This window comes from Oryx dammah, unplaced genomic scaffold (genome assembly GCF_014754425.2).
Source record: "Oryx dammah isolate SB20612 unplaced genomic scaffold, SCBI_Odam_1.1 HiC_scaffold_21, whole genome shotgun sequence".
Classification (NCBI taxonomy): Eukaryota; Metazoa; Chordata; class Mammalia; order Artiodactyla; family Bovidae; genus Oryx; species Oryx dammah.
In genome coordinates this window covers 18,110,957-18,129,211 of record NW_024070205.1, presented here as the reverse complement: position 1 = coordinate 18,129,211, position 18,255 = coordinate 18,110,957, and the positions used below count along the sequence as shown (strand labels likewise).

The following is an 18,255-nucleotide window of genomic DNA, read 5'->3' as shown; positions in this document are numbered from 1 at the left end:
TAGGATCTTAAAACCCTGGAGCATAATCACTTGCACGGGAGATCCCTGCAGAAACTCCAAAGAGCTGTTTACTTTGCAGAGGTGTTACAGACATGAAATTGTCACATGTTGAACATTTTTTCTTTTTGATTGATTTTTTTTCTTTTAGCTATTTTCTCATGTCCTTTGCCCATTTTCCTCTAGCCATATTTATTTTTTCAAATGAATGTAAAAGGTCTATTTGTATAGAGAGGAAAATAATCCATTTATATCATATGTGGCAAATATTTAGGGAACAGTCACTTAAGGATAAAGCTGTCATCCTAATGGGAATTGTGGGCAGCTAACTGTTGGAAACGCAAAAGACTAAAGCAGTTGTTCTTTTTCTTTCTTTCTTTTTTTTTTTTTAAACTGTAGAGCACTTCATTTGGAAAGCATTTCATGTGTATTCATTTGTTTAGTTCTCATAGCAATCCTAGGGAGTGGGTTGTTAAATTACAAATAAGGAGCTTGGAACTCAGAGGTGAACAGGCAACATGCTCTGTGTCATAAACTTAAGGAGTGGTGTTCTGACCCTTAGTCCACTGTTCTGGTTTCAAACAGCACTGTTTCCCATATGGAGTTGGGTGCTTCCAGTGAAATCTTTGCTGCTCAGCTTCTATTCAGAGCAGAGACATGCGATTTATGTATACACTCTAACACAACAAAATGCTTGTCTGAATTTAGTTATTAGGGCAGCAAATATTTACGGAGCCCTTACCCTGTACCACTGTCCTAGATGGAATTGAAAAATCCTGCCCCTCATGGAGCTTGTATTCCCATGTTGCACATGTAATCTTTATTTTCTAGAATATTACCCCCCATTCCAAGTTGTACTGTTAGGAAGAAGTGTGTGTTTGTGTGTGTGTGTGTGTGTGTGTGTATTAGTTGCTCAGTTGTGTCTGACTCTTTGCAACCCCAAGAACTTTAGCATGCCAGGCTTCTCCATCCATGGGATTCTCTAGGCGAGATTACTAGAGTGGATTACCATTGTTTTCTTCAGAAGATCTTCCCGACTTGGGGACTGAACCCTGGTCTCTTGCATTGCATACAGATTCTTTACCATTTGACCTACAAGGAAGAAGTATGATCGGTACTAATACCCTGAAATTGCCTTTGTTGATCCATTTGTGGATTGAGATTGTGACTGTGAGATGTAATGCTTTGGAAAGAAGACTCCAGGTCTCTTTTATTGTTTAAAATTCAGTTCCATCTCAAAAATCAAGCTCTAATGGGCTCTGTTATTTATCTGAACAAGCAGAGAATATACTAGAATCGATAGTTCTAGGGACCTGGGCCAAGAAGGGAGGGTCATTGTCTGAAGATGTGTGGTGAGGATAGAGTGGTGCAGTCATATCTTGTGGAAGCGAGTAATCATATCTAAAAAGGTCAGCTCCAAGAGGCAGGGTCAAAGTAGTAAGGGAAAAGAAATAGAGAAATCGGTGAGGAGGACAGTCAAGATAAATCATCAAAGCAAGGCACTGTTTTACATGGATTCATCCTTATAGAGAAATTTGAACAGTTAGACTGGGAATTCATTACGTACCTTTTTGGAGATGAAAACTACAGCTAAATGTGAAAATGATTCCACTCTCTGTTGAAAGATTTTTCATGCATGAAATCTTTGGTTGGCCACATTCTTAGCTGACTGAAACAAAACTTACCTCCTCTCAATCAGTCAGTCAGTTCAGTCACTCAGTCGTGTCCTACTCTTTGCAACCCCATGAATCGCAGCACACCAGGCCTCCCTGTCCTTCACCAACTCCCGGAGTTCACTCAGATTCGTGTCCATCGAGTCCGTGATGCCATCCAGCCATCTCATCCTCTGTCATCCCCTTCTCCTCCTGCCCCCAATCCCTCCCAGCATCAGAGTCTTTTCCAATGAGTCAGCTCTTCATATGAGGTGGCCAAAGTAATGGAATTTCAGCTTTAGCATCAGTCCTTCCAATGAACACCCAGGACTGATCTCCTTTAGGATGGACTGGTTGGATCTCCTTGCAGTCCAAGGGACTCTCAAGAGTCTTCTCCAACACCACAGTTCAAAAGCATCAATTCTTCGGCGCTCAGCTTTCTTCACAGTCCAACTCTCACATCCATACATGATCACTGGAAAAACTATAGCCTTGACTAGACGGACCTTTGTTGGCAAAGTAATGTCTCTGCTTTTGAATATGCTGTCTAGGTTGGTCATAACTTTCCTTCCAAGGAGTAAGTGTCTTTTAATATCATGGCTGCAGTCACCATCTGCAGAGATTTTGGAGCCCCCCAAAATAGTCTGACCCTGTTTCCACTGTTTCCCTATCTATTTCCCATGAAGCGATGGGACCGGATGCCATGATCTTCGTTTTCTGAATGTTGAGCTTTAAGCCAACTTTTTCACTCTCCTCTTTCACTTTCATCAAGAGGCTTTTCAGTTCCTCTTCACTTTCTGCCATAAAGGTGGTGTCATCTGCATATCTGAGGTTATTGATATTTCTTCCGGCAATCTTGATTCCAGCTTGTGCTTCTTCCAGCCCAGCGTTTCTCATGATGTACTCTGCATATAAGTTAAATAAGCAGGGTGATGATATACAGCCTTGATGTACTTACTCCTTTTCCTATTTGGAACCAGTCTGTTGTTCCATGTCCAGTTCTAACTGTTGCTTCTGACCTGCATATAGGTTTCTCAAGAGTTAGCTCTGGTAGTCTGTTATTTCCATCTCTTTCAGAATTTTCCACAGTTTGTTGTGATCGACACAGTCAAAGCTTTGGCATAGTCAATAAAGCAGAAATAGATGTTTTTCTGGAACTCTCTTGCTTTTTCGATGATCCAGTGGATGTTAGCAATTTAATCTCTGATTCCTCTGCCTTTTCTAAAACCAGCTTGAACATCTGGAAGTTTACGGTTCATGTGTTGCTGAAGTCTGGCTTGGAGAATTTTGGGCATTACTTTACTAGCCTGTGAGATGAGTGCAATTGTAGGGTAGTTTGAGCATTCTTTGGCATTGCCTTTCTTTGGGGTTGGAATGAAAACGGACCTTTACCAGTCCTGTGGCCACTGCTGAGTTTTCCAAATTTGCTGGCATATTGAGTGCAGCACTTTCACAGTATCATGTTTCAGGATTTGAAATAGCTCAACTGGAATTCCATTACCTCCACTAGCTTTGTTCTTAGTGATGCTTTCTAAGGCCCACTTGACTTCACATTCCAGGATGTCTGGCTCTAGGTGAGTGATCATACGATCGTGATTACCTTGGTCATGAAGATCTTTTTTGTACAGTTCTTCTGTGTATTCTTGCCACCTCTTCTTAATATCTTCTGCTTCTGTTAGGTCCATACCATTTCTTTCCTTTAATCGAGCCCATCTTTGCATGAAATTTTCCCTTGGTATCTCTAATTTTGTTGAAGAGATCTCTAATCTTTCCCATTCTATTGTTTTCCTCTATTTCTTTGCATTGATCTCTGAGGAAGGATTTCTTGTCTCTTCTTGCTATTCTTTGGAACTCTGCATTCAGATGCCTATATCTTTCCTTTTCTCCTTTGCTTTTCACTTCTCTTCTTTTCAAGAAGATAAAGGCCTCCTCAGACAGCCATTTTCCTTTTTTGCATTTCTTTTCCATGGGGATGGTCTTGATCCCTGTCTCATGTACAATGTCACGAACCTCTGTCCATAGTTCATCAGGCACTCTGTCTATCAGATCTAGTCCCTTAAATCTATTTCTCACTTCTACTGTATAATCATAAGGGATTTGATTTAGGTCATACCTGAATGGTCTAGTGGTTTTCCCTACTTTCTCCAATTTAAGTCTGAATTTAGCAATAAGGAGTTCATGATCTGAGCCACAGTCAGCTCCCAGTCTTGATTTTGCTGACTGTATAGAGCTTCTCCATCTTTGGCTGCAAAGAATATAATCAATCTGATTTTGGTGTTGACCATCTGGTGATGTCCATGTGTAGAGTCTTCTCCTGTTGTTGGAAGAGGGTGTTTGCTATGACCAGTGTGTTCTCTTGGCAAAACTCTATTAGCCTTGCCCTGCTTCATTCTGTATTCCAAGGCCAAATTTGCCGGTTACTCCAGGTGTTTCTTGACTTCCTACTTTTGCATCCCAGTCCCCTATAATGAAAAGGACGTCTTTTTTGGATGTTAGTTCTAAAAGGTCTTGTAGGTCTTCATAGAACTGTTCAACTTCAGCTTCTTCAGTGTTACTGGTTGAGGCATAGACTTGGATTACGGTGATATTGAATGGTTTGCCTTGGAAACGAACAGAGATCATTCTTTCGTTTTTGAGATTGCATCCAAGTACTGCATTTCGGACTCTTTTGTTGACCATGATTGCTACTCCATTTCTTCTAAAGGATTCCTGCCTGCAGTAGTAGATGTAATGGTCATCTGAGGTAAATTCACCCATTCCAGTCCATTTTAGTTCGCTGATTCCTAGAGTGTCAACGTTCATTCTTGCCATCTCCTGTTTGACCACTTCCAATTTGCCTTGATTCATGGACCTGACATTCCAGGTTCCTGTGCAATATTGCTCTTTACAGCATCGGACCTTGCTTCTATCACCAGTCACATCCACAGCTGGGTATTGTTTTTGCTTTGGCTCCATCCCTTCATTCTTTCTGGAGTTATTTCTCCACTGATCTCCAGTAGCATATTGGGCACCTACTTACCTGGGGAGTTCCTCTTTCAGTATCCTATCATTTTGCCTTTTCATACTGTTCATGGGGTTCTCAAGGCAAGAATACTGAAGTGGTTTGCCATCCCCTACTCCAGTGGACCACATTCTGTCAGACCTCTCCACCATGACCCGCTTGTCTTGGGTGGCCCTACAGGCATGGCTTAGTTTCATTGAGTTAGACAAGGCTGTGGTCCATGTGTTTAGATTGACTAGTTTTCTGTGATTATGATTTCAGTGTGTCTGCCCTCTGATGCCCTCTACCATAATCTAAATAACTTACTGTAGTTTCACCCTGTAATACTCTGATGTTGTTCCTTCTCTAAGTCGTGTCCGACTCTTTGTGACCCCATAGACTGCAGTACACCAGGCTCCTCTGTCCTTCACTGTCTCCCAGAATTTGCTCAAATTCATGTTGATTGCATTGGTGTTGCTATCTAACCATCTCATCCTCTGCTACCCCCTTCTCCTTTTTGCCTTCAATCTTTCCCAGCATCAGGGTCTTTTCCAGTGAGTCGGCTCTTTGCATCAGGTGGCCAGGGTATTGGAGTTTCAGCTTCAGCATCAGTCCTTCCGTGAATATTCAGCGTTGATTTCCTTTAGGATTGACTACTTTGATCTCCTTGAAGTCCAAGGGACTCTCAAGAGTCTTCTCCAGCAGCACAGTTTTAAAGCATCAATTCTTCGGTGTTCAGCCTTCTTTATGGTCCAACTCTCACATCTGTACATGACTACTGGAAAAGCCATAGCTTTGACTAGAGGGACCATGCTTGGCAAAGTGATATCTCAGCTTTTTAATACACTGTCTAGGTTTGTCATAGCATTCCTTCCAAGGAGCAAGCATCCACATCTGTTCATATACATATATACACACATATTTGTATATACAACACACACACATTTCCATAGTACATTATGCTTATATTGATGCTTAAAATCTGTGTACATGTTATACTCCAGTCTGTCCCTCCATGAAGGGAGGGCCTTAACCCAGCAGGTGACTGTACCACTCTCTGCATTTGCCTTATATAGTGTACACTGTGTGCACTCTTGCACACTATATTCAAACCTCCTTAAAGATTGTTTCCATCCTAAAACCCCACTTTAGTTATGTTTTTCAGCGGAGGAGCTAATTTGTGTTTAGTAAAATAATATAATACAAAATAATATTTAAGAAGTTGGCTTTATTACCAGGCCAACCTAGATTTAATTTACCAATCTGCTGCTGCTGCTGCGTCACTTTAGTCGTGTCCAACTCTGTGCGACCCCATAGACGTCAGCCCACCAGGCTCCCCCGTCCCTGGGATTCTCCAGGCAAGAACACTGGAGTGGGTTGCCATGTCCTTCTCCAATGCATGACGGTGAAAAGTGAAAGTGAAGTCACTCAGTCATGTCGACTGTTCGCGACCCCATGGACTGCAGCCCACCAGGCTCCTCTGTCCATGGGATTTTCCAGGCAAGAGTACTGGAGTGGGGTGCCATCGCCTTCTCTGACCAATCTGCTACTTAGCCCCAAAAGAGATGTTTTCACTTGGGAGATCCCTTACCTGTCTCAAATTTAGGATGTTCTAAACTAAATTCATTTCACTGCCTCCTTGCCGTACCTCAACATTAAACACATGCGTTACTCTTCCATACTCTTCTTCTGTTATCTTTTATCACTTTTGTTTCAAGGTAGTAACACTAGTTAGCCATGGTCTGTCCTTTTCACCTATTCTCTGCATCTGCTTACTCATCAAAACCTACTGATTCCACCTTTGAAGGTTTTCGTGAGCTGTATCCTGGACTGTAGCAATTGCTTCTTTAAATGTTCTCCTTACTTTAATCCAGCCAGCTCTCCGTGATCAAAACAGCCTTTCTGAGCTAGACATCTAATTATATGATTTATGTATGATTATTTATAATGGGTTTCTATTTCCTAAATAATAGAATATATGTTTATTCAGTTTTTCAACAAATAGGTATTGCGCTTCTCCTGTGCTAAAAAGTGTTTTAGAAACTGGGAATGTAGCATAGAACTAAACAAACAGAAAGTCTTGCACTTGTGAAGTTTGAATTCCAACACGGGGAGATTCTGAGTTTCTTTTCTCATTTAGGTAAATGAGAATACAAACATTGTTCATGTAAAGGAATTCTTCAGATTGCAAAGATGTCTATTTTCCCTCATTTCATCATTAACATGAATGTTAATAAATGCAAATAAGATTTTTACTGAATAGAAATTTATATGAGAACTTAAGTATATAAGAATATCCAGGATATTTCTTAAAACAGTGAGGAACAGGGAGTTTTCTCCAAGTAGTAAAATGTATTCTAAAGCTGAAGTAATTGAAACAGTGTGGCCTGATGTAGGAACAGGAGGATCAAAAGAGATTCAAATATGTATACATGAATTTACAGTATATATTTCATTTCAAATTAGTGAAATGATTCAGTGAATGGTGTTGATAACTGGCCAGTCACTTGAAAAGAAAAGGCTTAATTGGCTCCCCATCTCTCATAATTTATAGCAAAATAAATCACAGGTGGAGCAAGTATCTATGTTTTGAAAATTAAGCTATAAATATTCAAAAAGATTTGGACAGCTAAACATCTTTAAGGGGGAAAGCCTTTCTGAGTGTGATACAAATCAGTAACCCATTAAAGAAACAGTTGATAAGTTGAATTTTTAAAAATTAAAATGTACTATTGCAATTCATTAATAAGATCAAGAAACAAAACTTGAGTTAGTTTTGAATTTTAGATTGAGTTAGTTTTGAATTTTAGATTGAGGATTAGGGAAGGGGGTTTAAAAAAATGATTGGTTAGCAATAATTCTGTAGAGGTTGTAGATAGAAAGTGAGAATCTCAGGCACTGATGGCTGAAATGTAAAGGGAAAACAGAGGTGAAGGATTTAGGTGGTAACATAGTCAGTACAAGGTGAATGATTGGCTGTAATGGGTGAGGGAAGATCGTCTAGCATACATCCCAGGCATGCCGTCAGTTCAGTTGTGTCCGACTCTTTGCAACCCTATGGGCTGTAGCCCACTGGCCCCTCTGTCTTGGGATTCTCCAGGCAAGAATACTGGAGTGGGTTGCCATTTCCTTCTCCAGGGGATCTTCCCAACTCGGGGATTGAACCCAAGTCTTCTGCAGCTCCTGTGTTGCAGGCAGATTCTTTGCCACTGAGACCCCAGGGAAGCCCATGCAACCCAAGATTCACTTGCAAATATCTTGGATAACTTTGGTTTTCCACTTACTAACTTGAATAATATAGGAAGAAAAACAGCTTTGTTCTGGCAGGAAGATGCATTCAATTCCAAACAGTGTGTCTGAGGTTCAGGAGGGCCAAACAAGTAGATAGGATCGGCCAATATCTGTGTTTGAAGAACAGAGAGAGAACAGATACAACTCACTATCAGAATATAATAGAGAAAATGGCACAAATAGATAAGGTTTTCCATGGATGGCATGTAGAGAAGAAAGAACAGAACCAAAGATAGAGATTTCTAGTAGCACTGTTAAAGTATTAGAATATTGAGGTTGGTCGAAAGGCTATCACAAAAGCATCACATTGTAGAGGACAAAGAAATATAGGATTTCTAAAAGGAATGAGAAAATCCCAAATGCTGAATGTGTCATAGTGACTCGATACAGAGATGACTAAAAAATAACTTTTGAAGTTGTCAATGTGGAGCACCTGGCTAGCTTTTTTCAAAAGGTTTTTTTGTTTGTTTGATATTTTTTAAAAATTTGAAACAATTATAGAGTCACAGAAAGTTGGGGAAAAATGTAGAAGAGTTGTATCCCCTATACCTGGTTGGATAACATCTTGCATGACTATAGTATAATACCACAACTAGGAAACTGACTTTGGTGCAGTCCAAAAAGTTTATTCAGGTTTAACTGTTTTTCTAATGTGCATTCTTATGTGTGTGTCCGTGTGTGTGTGTGTGTTTCCATGCAGTTGTATCAAGTGTAAATATGTGTAACCACCACCATAATCAAGACACAGAACAATTTCATTACCATGAGACTTCCTCATGCTACCCCTTTATAATTACATCCACTGTCCTCCACCCACTACCCCCTCATCCCCTGGTAATCAGTTGTTTGTTCTCCATCTCTCTAATTTTGTCATTTTAAGAATGTTATAGAAATGAAATCATACAGTACATAACTTTTTAAAATAGACCTTTTTTTTTCCACTCAGCGTAATTTCCTTGAAATCCATCTAGATCTTTGCACATATTTAATAACTTATTCCTGTTTGTTTCTGAATAGCTTTTCATGGTGTGGCTGTACTGCAGTTTGTTTATTCATTCACCCCTTGGGAAGACATTTGAGTTGTTTTGAGTTTTGAGCTATTATAGATAAAGCTGTTATGAACATTTGTGTACATGCTTTTGTGTGAACATAAGTTTTATTTTCTCTGAGATAAATGCCTGAGAGTGTAATTTCTGGGTCATAGGGTAAGTGCATGATTAGTTTTATAAGAAACTGCCAATCTGCTTTGCAGAGTTATGTGCCTGCCAGCAAAAGTGAGAGTTCTGGTTTTTCCTTGTTCTCATCAGCTTGTTTTAAAAATTAAATAATAATTTACAATCAATGCTAAAAACTATCACAATTAATGTGGAAGTTTTAAGGTAATATAAATAATGTAAACCAGTGATTATTAAGTAGATCACATTTTTAAACATTTTTGACTAGTAAATTCTCAGAAAAAGGATAAATAATGACAAAACCAACACTGGGTGGGTTGGAAAGATGAATGTGGAGTTAATAACTTTTCATTTTAACAGTTAAAGGCTTTAAGAGGGGATAATCACAAACACTGGCTCAGATGGTTAAGGATTTGCCCACAGTGCAGGAGACCTGGGTTCGATCCCTGGATTGGGAAGATCTCCTGGAGGAGGGCATGGCAACTCACTCCAGTATTCTTGCCTGGAGAATTCCCATGGACAGAAGAGCCTGGTGGGCTGCAGTTCATGGGGCCTCAAAGAGTCAGACACGACTGAGCAGCTAAGCACGACACAATCACAAACACAGCTTCTTTAACCATCAATTTATTTAAAAGTCCAGAGAAATGGTTCTTGTCTTACAAGACCTCTCAAAGCTTAGCTCAACCTACTTTTCCAGCCTCAATGCTATGCTCCCTTTAGCCCTGCCACACACTCACTGTTTCTGGATTCCCCAGGAACACACACCTTCGTTCCTTTGTTCCTTTTACTTAGAAAGAACCACCATATCCCCTTTCACATACCTGACTTGTTTGACTTGTGAGCTCTGACTCATCTTTGAAGGTCAAATTCCTCTTAAGTTTCCTCTTCTTGCACTATAGGTAATCCTCTATTAGAGCCCTTGTCTTGAAGTTATTTGTGGAGACCTTTGCCCCTTTCATGGGCTTCCCTGATGGCTCAGATAGTAAAGAATCTGCCTGCAATGAGGGAGACCCAAGTTCGATCCTTGGGTCGGAAAGACCCCCTGAAGAAGGGAATGGCCACCTACTCTAGTATTCTTGCTTGGAGAATCCCATGGACAGAGGAGCCTGGCAGGCTACAGTCCATGGGGTCACAAAGAGTTAGACACGACTGAGCGATGAACACTTTTTTGCCCCTTTCATAGCATTGTGATGGGAGGCACCATGGTGAGTTCTTCGTTCTCCAGCACTTGGCAAACCTAATGGGCACTCAGTGGGCTCCCAGTAGATGCCCTCCAGTGAACAAATCAAAGGCCATCTTCCTGTTTATGGGATGTCTACATTCTTCAGAAATTTTCCTGAGATTTTGGGCACTGTTTTCAATGGGTATAATTCCCCTGAAACCCAAGTTTAACATTAGTTGAAGAGCAGAGCACAGATGACTATAGCAGAACTCCATTATTTTGCTGGTGTCAAGGGACAACTCTAAAAATTGTGCTTAGACTTTCTCTATTGCAGGGAGAAGGAGGGAACATTTGTCATTATCAGATTGATGGACATAAGCCAGTGTATCAAATCACTGCTGTTTGAGGGGGTTTTAACGGATTTTTTTTGCTTACAAAATTTATCCCATATGCTCATTTCACTGTGGCTTTTGTGCCAAAATCTTAGTCTTTTCAAGATTAGAAATATATATATATATTTTTGCTTGAACCTATGGCTCTTTTTCTGATCTGTGGAATCTCATAGTAATTGATTTTGCCATGTGGAAATTCATAATAGTATCAGAGCCTCACTTCATTCTGAGCTTATAGCCCACAGTCAAGCCCCTATAATTAGACATGTTTTCTGTGCTCTTGCAGACATGTGCACACTGAGGTGGCTGAAATAATACCTCCTAATTTCCCCGGTTGATAATCACAGCCTTTACAACTTGGTTATGTACTGGGTGCTTGGCATGTCTAGCTGTTAAGTTGCAAAGCCATTAGAGTTATAGCTGAATTAAAAATTCTTTATTTTCCCCTCAGTGACAAGTGCATCACTACATTCTCAACACTTAATTATCATCACATCCCAAAATATTCCTCATTTAGCAAAAATATTGAAATTATTCTTTCCTGGTGAAGAAGCAAACTCTGTTATGCAGGGAGAACACAGAGATGGCATGTTCCACAGAGGACCCGGGAAATGAACAGCCATTGAGAGCAGTGAGAGGGCAGGAGGGACCCCAAAGCTTGTTAAAGGGGCCACACTACTCTAACCCGTATTAAACCAAACTTGATAATCAATTTGTTTGCCAGCTGAAGGATCCCTAAGCTCAAGTGGATCAGAACAGAGAGAGGAGAGCCCTTAACCCTCACCAGAGTTGGCAGAAATGGCAGTAAAATGAGACACAGTTCTTTCCTACTCCCCACCCTTGTGTGCTGTACACAGAGAAGTACCTCCTCCATCACCTCACCCCTACTTTTTCACATCATACTCTTCCTTTAGATCAATACCCAATAATCAGATACTGTACAAGAGAGGAATGATCTTACTAGTGGACATCAGTGCCTCAGCCAGTAAATGTCTGAGATCCAGAACTGAGGGAAGGAGATAATCTTTTTTGTTTTTTTTGTTTTTTCTAATTTTTGTTGGAATATAGTCTCTTTACAATGTGGTGTTATTTTCTTTTGTACAGCAAAGTGCATCAGCCATATGTATACATATATCCCATCTTTTTGGATTTCCTTCCCATTTAGGTCACCACGAGCATTGAGTAGAGTTCCCTATGCTATGCAGTAGGCTCTCATTTAGTTATCTGTTTTATATGTAGTATCAATAGTGTTCACTGAAAAGACCCTGATGCTGGGAAAGATTGAAGGCAAAAGGAAAAGAGGGTGGCAGAGAATGAGATGGTTGGATAGCGTCACCAACTCAATGGACATGAATATGAGCAAACTCCGAGAGAGAGTGAAGGACAGGGAAGCCTGGTGTGCTGCGGTCCATGGAGTCATAAAGAGTCAAACACGACTTAGCAACTGAACAACGACAACAAAATCAATAGTGTATTCATGTCAGTCCCAACCTTCCGATTCCTCCCACCGCCCCTTAACCTCCTTGATGTCCAAACGTTCGTTCTCTATGTCTGTGTCTCTATTTCTGCTTTGCATAGGTTCATCTGTACCATTTGCGCTCTGTAGTCTAATGGCTAGGACAGGGAACAGGCCAATAGCACCGTATTAATAGTACTTGCTATGAAGAAAATGTACAGGCTTCGAATAGTAGCTCTAACTCACCTTAGGATGAAAAACATCAGACTGGAGAGAACAACATGGGTTAGCTAGGTGTCAAGTCTCTGGATGTACTTTCCTGAGCTGAAGCGAGGTCTCCTCACTAGAAAAACTATCTGTGTTTTGCTCTAGAGGGACAGTGTCTGTTATTCTGAAAATGTCGCTTCCCAACCAATGGGGCTACAAAAATGACCAAACAGTAGTATCTTGAATGTGTTAATTAACCTGTGTGGGGTACCCCCTGTTCTATACTCGTGGAGTTAAAAAGGGTGCCTCTGTGTTAACCAGCAGTGAAAGATGCCCCAGGGGATCAGGCAACTTAATATTCCTTTCAGAGATAATGAACGGGCATTCAGGACTATGCTTTTATTGATAACGCCACCTCTTCATTCCCTCTGCATATACCAATGAATAGGAAAGAAAAAGTCTAAAATAGTCAAGGCCAAGTTGTGTCCCAGATTGTCTACCCCCTGGAAAGTAGGGATGCTATTCATTCAGTCACTTGTTTCTGGCCCCTTTTCTCAGCACTGTCCTCGGAAGCAGTAACTAAAAGCTGCCTCTGGGTTGGTCATTTTTACAGACAAGCAAAAATCATTCCTTCTTTCTAGGAATTTCTGGTCCATAATATAGCTTTTTAATCCTGGTCAAGACTTGGTCCTCACAAAATTTGAAAAGTAGGCATTGATGCTTCAGATGACATACTTTGCTCTCCCCAGTTTAATGGCACCCCTTCCATTTCCCTACATTCTTTTGTCAGGGAGGAAAATGATTTAACTGACTAGTTCACAGATAGTGTTTTGGACTGGGTTCCCCTGAAAGAAGATCCTAAGAAAGGGATTGGGTCTAGGTAGTGTATTTGGGAAGTGATCTCTAGCTGCAAAAGGGAGAGAATGGGGGAAATTGAGACAGAAGGGGAAAAGCAAAATAACAATTGAGAGAGTTACTAGTATAGGTTGCTGAAGCTTAACCCACTGGGAACCTTCCAAGGAACCATATAAGATGTATTTCAGCATTGCTTCACTGAGGACTGAGCCACGGCAATGTATATTTACATAAAATCTCCTTTAATTCCCATCCCCCCTTGAGTGATGATACTTTGGGGCTGCCCTGCTTGTGAGCTGATCAAGTCTGTAGGGGACTGGAGAAGTCTCTCAGGCAGAGAAACGTGGGGGCTGTCACGTTTGTCAAAGTGCACAGGCTCCATCCACTGCAGCTTCAGGACAACTCAGAGGTGACTGAAGGGGTGTGAGGTGGGCCATCCAGAGCATTATACTGCTTGCTGCCCATTTAAGAAATATTTCACTCATCCAGGATTTGTTGAGTACCAACTATGTGCCAGGAATTTGTGTTCTCGGGTTAGTTAAAAGAAGCAGAGTGGAACTAGAATCTGAGCTATGGAGTGGGCTGGAGGAGCGGTTGGTCCACTGCCTAGAATGTGAGCATCCTTCAATGGGGCCAGGAGGCAGGTGCTCGGGGGGTAGGTGAGCTGCTTAGGATCCCAGTGTGCACTTGTGCTGCTCAGCCTTCCTGCCCTCTTAACCCTCCCCTCACCGTGAAGTACAGTGTTCCCTTTATCATTATTTAGTTCCCTCTTCTTCACAGCTAATCCTGTTACGGGCCAATTTAGAAGGAAATGGCAACCCACTCCAGTGTTCTTGCCTGGAGAATCCCAGGGACCAGGGGAGCCTGGTGGGCTGCCATCTATGGGGTCGCACAGAGTCGGACACGACTGAAGCAACTTAGCAGCAGCAGCAGTGCTAGAGTCTGGAGCTTTTATGACTTCAGCATTTGGGGATCTCCTTCTGTTAGCAGTGATGAATGATGTAATAAGTAAGCAGAGTCTCAATTAAAATACTCATCCATCGTGGTTGATGTCACAGAGTCTAATCTCAAACTCAGTAGGTCTGTAAATTAAAAATATTGGGCCTCAGTAGCCAGAGGGTCATCCAGTCTTAGAGCCTCAGGACACTGTCCCATAATCTGAGTCAGACTCCATCTGTCAGTTTCACACCCGCCTCAGCCCAGAACTCCTATGTTCTCTGGTCCAGTCATCTCCCCCGCCCCACCATAGCAGGGAGGCCAGCAGAGACATGGGGCTGTCAGGAGGATGGATGGAGGGGTTGTGCTTGTCCTGACCATCTCTCTTGGATCTCTTGGATCCCAGCCCACAGAACCAGAGCTGAGATTGTTAGGGTGTCAGCCCCTTTAGCAGCTGTGGGGCCCAGACAACCATTTCACCTACAGAAGCCCCAGCCTTCTGGGGCTCATCGCTTCCTCCCCCAACGAGTGAATGAAGCGCGTGGGAGCAGGGCTAGCCTCTTGTGATGGCTTGTGCACAGTGTGGGAGTTCAGGCTCTTTCCTCTGTTTTGGTTTCTTTTCCCTCTCTGTCTGCATCTGGTTTTTGATAGCAAAGGTTAATGTTATAATTAAACAATCAATTTAGCAAATTTTCTTTGGGGATTTCCCTGCCTTTCCTTTTGGCAACTGGATCTCCTCTGATCTCCAGAGAGCCCCTGTGAAGTACATCCAAGGTGTTTTCACTTTCCCTCATGTGTAGTTGTGGCCTTTTTTTTTTTTTAATGCTGTTTTCAAGGGCTAACAAATGATAAATAAGACACAGCATGTGCGTGGTTTATATAAGCAGGAAGGGATATATCAGCCTCTCTCTGCAGGAAGAAAGGAGGAGGAGAGGAGAGGGGCAAGCTGATAACTGTTAGCTGAGGCCTTACTCCTAAACACCACAGGGATTTGAAGCCTAAGAATCTTAATTGGATATTGTGAGAACAGGGGCGATTTCAAATACCCACTGGGGACGTGCTGTGTTAAGTAGAAAGTGTGTGAGAAAATTTACAAAATATCGATTGTATTTTCTTTCCTGTTTTGTTTCTGGTGCAAAACATATACGTAGAGAGAGATGGGAGAGGGAGTTCACGGAAGGGAGAAGAGGAGGAGAAATAAACTTTGAGAATTCTGGTTGCCATGACAACATAATGAGCTCCCAAAGTGGCATCTTTGAACTAGTTTTGCATGGGGAGGCAGGGGAGCCCAGAAGGAAAGAATTAAAATAATACAAATAATAAAGCAGCTATCATGAGGGCAAGGACACCTCTGAAGAGGCTCTTAGCATGTCCCGCCACTCTCTGGGGCCGTGGGCAGTGGAAGATGCTTGCTGCTGTATGACTGTGGCAGGGAGTGCGTGGTTGCTGCGTCGTATACAATGCTCCTCGCAACCTCCTGGGCTGTGGACAATGCGAGGCTGAGAGATCCTGACAAAGGAAACTGCATTGTGTGTGCAGCGTGCTGTGGGGGAGAAGCCTCTGAAAGCCAGGCTCACGTCCTCTCCTGCCCCTTCCTCGCCTCCCCGACCCCCTCCTCCGCGTTCCTGCTTGTGGTGGGTACTCTGGTACCCAAACGGCAGTGTGTGTTTACCCCTCTCACCGCAACAGGTCAGCGCAGAAGGTCTCCATCATGGGGCACTCATCGTAACTAGATGGCTCTTTTCTTCAGCCCAGTGCCCCAGAATGTGTGGGATTCAGACAAAGGAAGGCAACACTGAGAAGCAAAAATGTGAGGGCTGAGAAGGACTTGTAAGTAATGGTTTGTCTGTCTACCATTCTCAAGTTTGGAACATACCTGAATCATCTTAGAATTGTTTACTCTTTAAAAAGGTTTATTGTAAAGCAATTACCCTCCAATTAAAAAAAAAAGTGTATTTAATGAAGAAATCTCTTGGTGCTGTCTTGTCCTTCTTCAAGGATCATTCATTTTTTTTCTCATCAGAATAAACTGTGAGCATTGCAATACATATCCTTCCCTCATACAATCAGCTTTTATCTTACGGCATTTTGAACAAACCCACAAATTAACACGCATGTTCTCACAGCTGGGTGAAATCGGGGATCCTGCTGCCACCTTGTGCTTGCTTGATATCGATACCCATTAGTCTGTACGCTGTTACATCTCAACCGCCAAGCACAGTAGCTGGCACACAATAATTACTTGATCCATGAATGAGTGCTTGATTCCGGTTCAAGCATCAGACCCTTCTTATTATGTGTGCTCTGACCAGACTCTAACAAAGGACTGTTTGTCCATAACCAACATCAAGCTCTACAGATGATGTATGAGTGAGCCCCTATACTCCTAAGGAGGATAGCAGTGCCACTGAAATTAGCAAATCATTCAGTGATTTCTTTGGATCAGCAGAGACTAATCTACTAATCTCCCTTTCAGATATTAAGCAATTACATTGTTAGTATTGCATTACACTTTCTATATTTTAGACCCATTTTTTAGTGAGGGCAACTTCTTTTTCTCTGGCTTCATGTGTCCATTTGGAGGAACTTCCTCTAGAAAATACCCCATCTCTTTCCCTACCCTTCATTCATTTCTCCTGACTCATATCTGGTAAGTTTAGAAGAACTGAGTGTGGTTCCCTTGACCTCTTTTCTCCTTTTTAGAGCTGGCCTGTCTCCAGGTGTAGGGGTCTTTACCTCCTGGCTCTTAGCTTAGGGAGAGTGCCCTGTAATAGGGATGGCTGGGACTCATAAGTCATACCTATGACTGGGTGTCTTAAAAGTCATAGGGTGACGGGATGGAGTGGAGCCGTGGTCTCCACTGGGCTGGATGAGAAATAAAGCTGATGTTCTTGTCTTCTTGTATCAGACTCCTGCATATTCTGTTCATCTCAGTTGGTTCTATAATCAGGAGGAGGAAAAGTAGTACATTGATCCCCACAGTACTGTTAGGCTTGATTAGAAAGTCAGTTTTTCCCTTAAACGTGCAATTTAAAATGACACAGTACGATCTCAGGTAGGATTTCTGTCATATCCAAGGAATCCAGAAATTTTAGTGTGCATGCCTTAGATATTTATGTTGAAGGTCAATCAGGAAAGCATAGTTACAAAACAGAAATTACATTTATAGCACAGCACACTAGTGTATGACCTTCTGATCACCAGAAATAGGAGAATGAAAGAGCAGTCTGAGAACTGGTTCTTCCTCTTGGGCCTTATGTCTTCCCCAGGAAGCTTAAAGCTGCCGTTCTTTCATATTGGCCATCACTGCAGCAGGTGTTCTGTGGCTGGGGATCAGCCGTGGCTTCTAGCAGAAGAGCAGCTTTGTGGAAAGAAGGAGGTTTTGAGCTGGGCTTTGAAGGGTGGCTAAGATGTAGGTAAGCCAGGAATGCCTTGGAATAGGATTAAGGGAGAGGAACATTGTAGGCTGGAGGAACAGGCTGAATATCACCTTTGAGGCCCTAATTTATTTGTGGGATAGAGAAGACCATGCATTTGACAGTGTTACAACCAAGGCTGGCTTCATTGAGTGTGGCCAGATGATGGGAGAGATTACAAAAGAAGCCTTGTGGGCTTTGGCTGGACCCTGCAGGTGGGTGAATCATCTTGCGAGCTGGATGGACGATACAGGATGACCATGCAGGATATGGTATTTTATTGGGTTGGCCCCAAAGTTCATTTTGGTTTTTCCATACAATGTTATGGAAGGGCAGTGGACTCACAGACTTGTCTGTGGGCAAAGACACTTGCTTATCTGGTTCTTTTGCCGCCTCCACAACTCTTTCATCTTCTGGGAGCTCTGAGCTACCCTTATATGAGGACTATGGCTGTGTCCCTCTGTCACTCTGAACTGTGGCAGACATGCCTGGTATAGAAGGTAGGCTAGGCTGCTTCTGAAAGGACTGAAAGCGCTTTCATTCCACTGAGAACATGGCTGTGAGGTTTGAAGTTAGGCATGAGAATGCACATTGTTTCAAAAGAAAAGCTTTTTTTCAGATATGTGAAAAATCAGAAATAATAGTCACCATTCCCCTATAAGCACACTCATCTAGAAGCAGTAGCAAGGGACTGTACATCATAACAATAGCAATAATAAAGCCTCTGTTTATAACG

The 18,255-nt window shown here is 42.1% G+C and overlaps 1 protein-coding gene across 1 annotated transcript in view; it reads left to right on the top strand.

Annotated features, from left to right (window-relative positions):
- The window catches only part of CACNA1E (calcium voltage-gated channel subunit alpha1 E), a 342,984-nt gene that overhangs the window by 189,522 nt on the left and 135,207 nt on the right, over positions 1-18,255 (top strand). The gene's annotated exons all lie outside the window — the stretch shown is intronic.